Raw genomic sequence first — 6,608 nt, 5'->3', positions numbered from 1 at the left:
TTTAACACCAGTGCATATATGTAGTTATAAAGGTAAGTAAGCTGAGGATGTAGATGTTTCGAGAAGGTACCCACTTCTACAGTAGTTTCAGGATGTGTTTCACGCAAAAATTTCATAGTTTCCACCTCATAGGGAAGTAGAATTTCCAATTGAGTTGCTACTAGGGGCAGCACCAACATCAAAATAACCATACAGTATGAGCACTGTAGAGTTGGTAGATATGAAGTTGCAATTAAGGGAAATGCTTGACAAGTAAGACATTGGGCTAAGTGTATCATCATGGGGCACACCACTATTTTTTGTAAAGAAGAAGAATGGTACTCTTAGACTATGCATTGAATATAGGTAGTTGAACAAAGTGACCATGAAGAATAGGTACTTATTGCTGAGGATTGATGACTTATTTGATCTGTTGAAGGGAGAAACAATGTTCTCGAAGATTGAGCTGAGATCCACATATCATCAGGTAGACATTAAAGAAGAGGACATCTACAAGATAACTTTCGAACTAGGTATGGGTATTATGAGTTTGTTGTAGTTCCATTCGGTTTGACTAATGCTCCAGCTACCTTTATGTGTTTGATGATAGTGGGTGGTGTCCCTATTTGGACAAGTTTTTTTATTATTTTCATTGATGACATATTGGTATATTCTAATAACGTGGAAGAGAATGCCGAGAATTTTGCAACATTGTTGAGGTTGTTGAAAGAAAATTAGTTGTATCCTTACCTGAGCAAGTGTAGTTTATTTCAGACTAAGGTACATTACTTAAGACATGTTGTGTCCAGGGATGATCCAGATTTAAACAGGAATGCAAAAAATTATAGAGATAACCATAGATACAAAGATACAACAGAAATAATACTTCATTTCATCAATGTAAAATACTGAAATATACTTACAAACAACGATGGAAATAAATTAGCTCGGGTGATGGTAGCTTATCTCCAAGGAGAGATGTGGCGGCTACATGCCCCTGAACTATCTTACAATGAGTATCAAAGGCCTATTTATTGTTGAGAAACAATAGAAAACCATAAACATCCAAAATCCTAACCCTAGGAAATGAAGCGCCAAACTATGGGCCCCGTTTTGCATAAATTGGTACATGAACTTCCCGAGGCCGTAATTTTGGCATATGATCTTCGTTTGACGTGCACAATACCTTGTTAGAAAGACTTATCCGAGGAATACAACTTTGGGAAGAGAAACATCAGTCAACCATGTTGCTCCCATTTTCACAAAATGATGTCATTTAGGGCCTCAAAATGGCTCTGAAAGTTCAAGCCCTAAAAAACTGCCAAGAATAGTAAATTGTGCTACAAATAAGGAAACTGAAAATCTAGAAGAAACAATGGTGGGGGTCCAAGTGGAATTTGATGTAGGAGCATTCGAGCCCCTTAATGAAAAACCTATAGAAAGAAGACACATGGAAAAGCATGTGGACAACCAGGCCAACCATGAACAAAATTCAGTTAGTGAACCAAATTCAGTTAAAATTGAATGCATGTATAATGAGGTATTAAGGAAGAATTCATGGGTGCATGAAAGAGGAAGGGGAGAACATGTGCACATGAGGAGAGCTGAGCTACGACAGAGGACGAGGACGGGGTAGTAGTTGAGGCTTCCCCGACTCGTGCCCTCGAAACATTCATTTCTTATATAGTGTGGACTGGGGGCTGAACAGTTCCAAGAATTGATTTCTTTGGTTTGAGTAATGGCACCGAGCTAGCCAAGAAGAAGTGGGAGAGCAAGGATAGGAGTGTTTTGGAGTGGAGTGACTGAGCCTCTTTCCAAAAGAATTTCATGCAGTTAACGCTAAAATTTGTTGCATATTCATATTGATGCAAGAGACGATTATGGCAGTTTCTTCATCGAATATTTTGAAGCTTCTACCCTCCAAGGCTGGAATTTGTAGTTTTAATGGACTCAAACTGTGGGAAAGGCCCGTTCTTGCTTAGTATGGCTTCAGGATAAAGTGTTTTAGTTGAGCGTGACGAAGTAGGGTATCCCAGATTATTAATAGTTTCAATACCTATACAGAGAAAAGGAAAATTGTAATGACATTTATTGATTGTTAAATTTTATCCTCTCATGGTTTTAAATTCATGAAATATTTGGAAGTTGTGTCTAAAGATATTTTTCTTTGTCTACTATGTGATTTATGCTTCATATCACAATGTGTCTATGATATTCTTACGCCATCCAGGTTTGATCTGGCGAGGTCCTTCAGTGTTCCAAATAAAGATTTGTGGGCCCATAACCCACAGGCCTCAAGGATAGTTTTATTGGGGAAATGGGATTTTGGTTCACCCCAATATCTCATCCCCATTAAGTGGTATCAGAGCGGGAAAAGAATTCTTGTAGAAAGGAGTTTTTACATGTGAAGAAAGAAGGGGTACAGTTTTGTTGAAGATTTGTAAGCTTTTAATTTTTAATTTTTTTTTATGAAGGTGAGAAGATTGCAGCAAACTTGGAGCAGGAGTGCTCAATTGGTTCGCGAGGAGAGAACCAGAGAGATGTCGAAAGACTAAGCTTAGGAGAGAAGCTTGGTAAGGCATATGGTAGCAGGGAGGACTTGCTATTGCAGAGGTTTGGTTGCACCTCACAGAAGTCCATGAAGGCAGTTCCACTGAAGAAGTGAAATAGTGGGTAGAATTGCTAAGGACAAGGAAACGGATATGACCAGGAGGTCATAAATTTTGTACCTCGAGAGTCTGATGCAGGAGCATCCGAGCACCTTAATGAAAAACGTAATGAAAGAAGACACATGGACAACCATGTGGACAACTAGGCCAACCATGAACAAAATTCAGTTAGTGAACCAAATTCAGTTAAAAATTTAGTTAAAATTGAATGCATGTATAGCGAGGTATTCAGGAAGAATTTGTGGGTGCATGAAAGAGGGAGGAGAGAACATGTGCACATGAGGAGAGCCAAGCTACGGTAGAGGACAAGGATGGGGCAGGGGCCGAGGCTACCCCAACTTGTGCCCTTGAAACATTCATTTCTTATATAGCACGGATAGCGGGCCGGACAAGTCCAAGAATCAATTCCTTTGGTTTGAGTAATGGCACCGAGCTAGCCAAGAAGAAGTGGGAGAGCAAGGATTGGAGCATTTCAGAGCAGAGTGAGAGAGCCTCTTTTCAAAATTGTTTCGTGCAGTTAAGGTTAAAATTTGTTGCGTATTCATATTCATGCAAGAGACGACTGTAGTGGTTTCTTCATCAAATTTTTTTAAGCTTCTACCCCTATGAGGCTGGAATCTTTAGTTTTAATGTACTCGAATTGTGGGAAAGGCCTGTGCTTTTTTAGGATGGCTTCAGGATAAAGTGTTTTAGTTGAGCGTGAGGAAGTAGGGTAGCCTAGATTATTAATGGTTTTAATACCTGTACAAAGAATAGGCAAATTGTAATGATGTTTATTGATTGTTAAATTTTATCCTCTCATGGTTTTAAATTCATGAAATATCTAGAAGTTGTGTCTAAATATATTTTTCTTTATCTACTGTGTGATTTATGCTTCATATCGCAATGTGTCTATGATATTCTTGCACCATCTGGGTTTGTTCTAGCAAGGGCCTTCAGTGTTCCAAATAAGGCTGTGTGGGCCCATAACCCACAGGCCTCAAGGATGATTTTATTGGGTAAATGGGATTTTGGTTCACCCCAAAATCTCATCCCCATCAGAATTGGTGGGATGGCCACCAATATCCACTTGTATCATTCCTCCCCATTAGGAAGCAATGGTCCCCATTGCGTTGAGTTCCTCCATGAGATGAGGAAACTTCTGCTGAACTTCGTTCATAGTGAGCCACTTTCCCTAGTGAAGGAGTTGGCCTGCTCTGACAATGCAATACAGTTGGACCTTTTGCTGGTGAGTGTGATTGATCTGCATGTCCGTGATCCGATCAATTGCAACTTGTTCGATGCAATCTAGATTTAACTATATTGTTGTGAGTTGTTCTGTAATGTCGAATGTGTCTAGTAATGGTGGAAAGTGTGGCTGAAGGCAGTCCACATTGAACACTGGGTTTAGTCCAAGGAATGGGGGAATGTCGAGCTCAAATGAATTGTCTCCCATAGCCTTGGTAATGATTTAAGGAACATATCAGAGTGGCATGATTTCCTGATAGGCTCCGGTAAGGCGTTCCTTTTGCAAATGCAACCTGACTTTTTCACCCACCTAAAACTTGTGTGGCACCAGATGTTTATCATGTTGGTGGTTGTACTTGGAATTTGATTTCTCCAGAATGTCATGGACCTACTGGTAGATACGTTGGATGTGCTCAATGAAATTTTTTTCCTTATCTGTTTCAGACTAGACATGAGCTGAATTTGCCTGAGTAGTTGCAAATGGCATGGGCACATCAATGGGAAATAGTGGCTAGAATCCCAAGCCCAATTAAAAAGGGTTGTGGTTAGTCAAGTTGTGGAGAGCCCGTTTATAGCTGTAATTAACATAAGGGAGGCTCTCATCCCATGTGCATGGATTCTTTGAGTTGTACATGCGCAGAATGTGTACGATCATCCTATTGAAAACCTCTGTCTAGCCGCCAATTTGGGGATGGAAGGCTATGGACATAGTGAGTTTAGTTTCCAGCATCGATGAGGGACTGGACCAAAATTTACTAAGGAACCTGTTGTTCTGAGCTGAGATGATAGACAATGGGATCCCAATGTGTACCCACACTCATTCAAATAATAGTTTAGCAGTGGTTTCTATTGTGATATTCTTCTTGCAAGCTGCCATAATGGCCATCTTTGAGAACTTGTCGATGACCACAAAAACACGGTTGCTTCCATGCTTAGTAGAAGGAAGGCCCAACATGTAATCCATGGAAAGGATTCCCAAGGTCAACTAGTGGTAGGTAGCGGAGTATACAGGCCTTACTTCTTGATGGTCTGTTTGGAAATGGCGTAGGTAGTCCAGGATCTGATGCACTTTCTCACATCCTGTCGAAGATTTCGCCAATAGAAATACTTTTGTAGTATTGCCACCATTTTCTAGACCTCGAAATTCCCAACAAACCGACTATAGTGTGCTTCCCAAATCATCTTGGCATGCTCGCTTGAAGGAACATAAAGCTGACCTAGGTGGCATAACAAGGCATCCTGGAGGTGAAAATCTCGAACATGCTGAGCCTCCAAGGGTGTCTGTTATGTGCGGCTGAATTCTGGATCACTTTTGTAGAGAAGTGGCCAATCAAAAGTCTCATGCCCATAAGAGTTGAGCACAGTGGTTAACACAATGATCGATGGTTGACTGAGGAAATATGCAACATTATTGGTGTTTTCCTTCTTATACTTGCTATTCAAATGGAACTGTTGCAGATATGTGGACCACTTCTTATGGTGATCATTTCCCAACTTCCCTTGTGTCTGTATGAACTGTAGGGGCTGGTGGTCTATGTGGATGATCATTTCCTTCCCTAGAATGTAATGCTTCCATTATTGGTAGGCCTACACAATGGAATACATCTCTTTTTCATAAGTGGGATACTTCCGGATTGTGTCTGAAAGTGTCTCACTTTGATATGCCATTGGACTCCCATGTTGAGTAATGACTGCCCCAATAGCATAGTCAGAGGCATCTGTCTCGATCTCAAATGGTCGTTGCAAGTATAGTAATGTGAGTACTAGTGTTGAGAAGAGGTGATGTTTCAACATTGTGAATTCCTTTTGTTGAGATTTAGACCAAAATAATTTTGCTTTCACTCCTCCCTTGGTGGCTTGACTCAAGGACCAAGTGATATGAGAAAATCCCAACACGAACCTACAGTAGAAGTTGGCAAGACCCAGAAAATTGTAGAGCTCTGTCAGAGTGGTTATAGATGGCCAATACTGAATGACTTGGATCTTGGCTAGATCCACATGCACCCCTTGTTCATCAATAATGTATCCCAGATACTAAACTTGGGTTATGCCAAAAGTGCATTTCTCGAAATTGGCACATAACTTGTGTTGCCACAGTGTTTGGAGAACCTGTTTGACATGGTGGAGGTGCTCTTCCCATCTCTAGCTGAAGATCAGGATGTCATCCAAGTATGCCACTACAAATGATTTGGCGAATGGCTGCAAGATGTCATCCATTAGTCTCATGAAGGTTGCAGGAGCATTCGTCAACCCAGAAAGCATAACCAACCATTCGAAAAGGCCCTCCTTGGAGTTGAAGGCAGTCTTCCACACATCAGGGAGTTTGACTGGTACCTGGTGATATACTGACTTCAAATCAATCTTGTGAAATATTTTCCCCCCTTCAGTTGCTCCAAAAGGTCACCAATCTGTGGGATCAGGTACGTATTCTAGACAATGATCTTGTTCAACACTTAATAGTCAATATAGAGTCTCCAAGTCCATCGTTCTTTTATACCAACACAATCGAGCTCCCATAGGGTGATGAACTCGGTCGATTGTGACCTTTCTGCAGTAGCTCCTCAATCTGCCCCTTAATTTCATCCTTCTCTAGAATGGAGCAGTGATAGATTGGTCCATTGGGTAGTGGCGCACCTGTGGTCAGATCAATGTAATGCTTGAACTGATAGTGCAAAGGAACCCCTGTGAAGGAGATGAAGATGTCATTGTACTCCTCCACGACCTTGTCCATCT

The sequence above is a fragment of the Pinus tabuliformis genome, chromosome 8, assembly GCF_031772625.1.
Source record: "Pinus tabuliformis cultivar Carrire ecotype Pingquan chromosome 8, CPIR1, whole genome shotgun sequence".
Lineage (NCBI taxonomy): Eukaryota > Viridiplantae > Streptophyta > Pinopsida > Pinales > Pinaceae > Pinus > Pinus tabuliformis.
Note: the sequence above shows the minus strand (reverse complement) of the source record.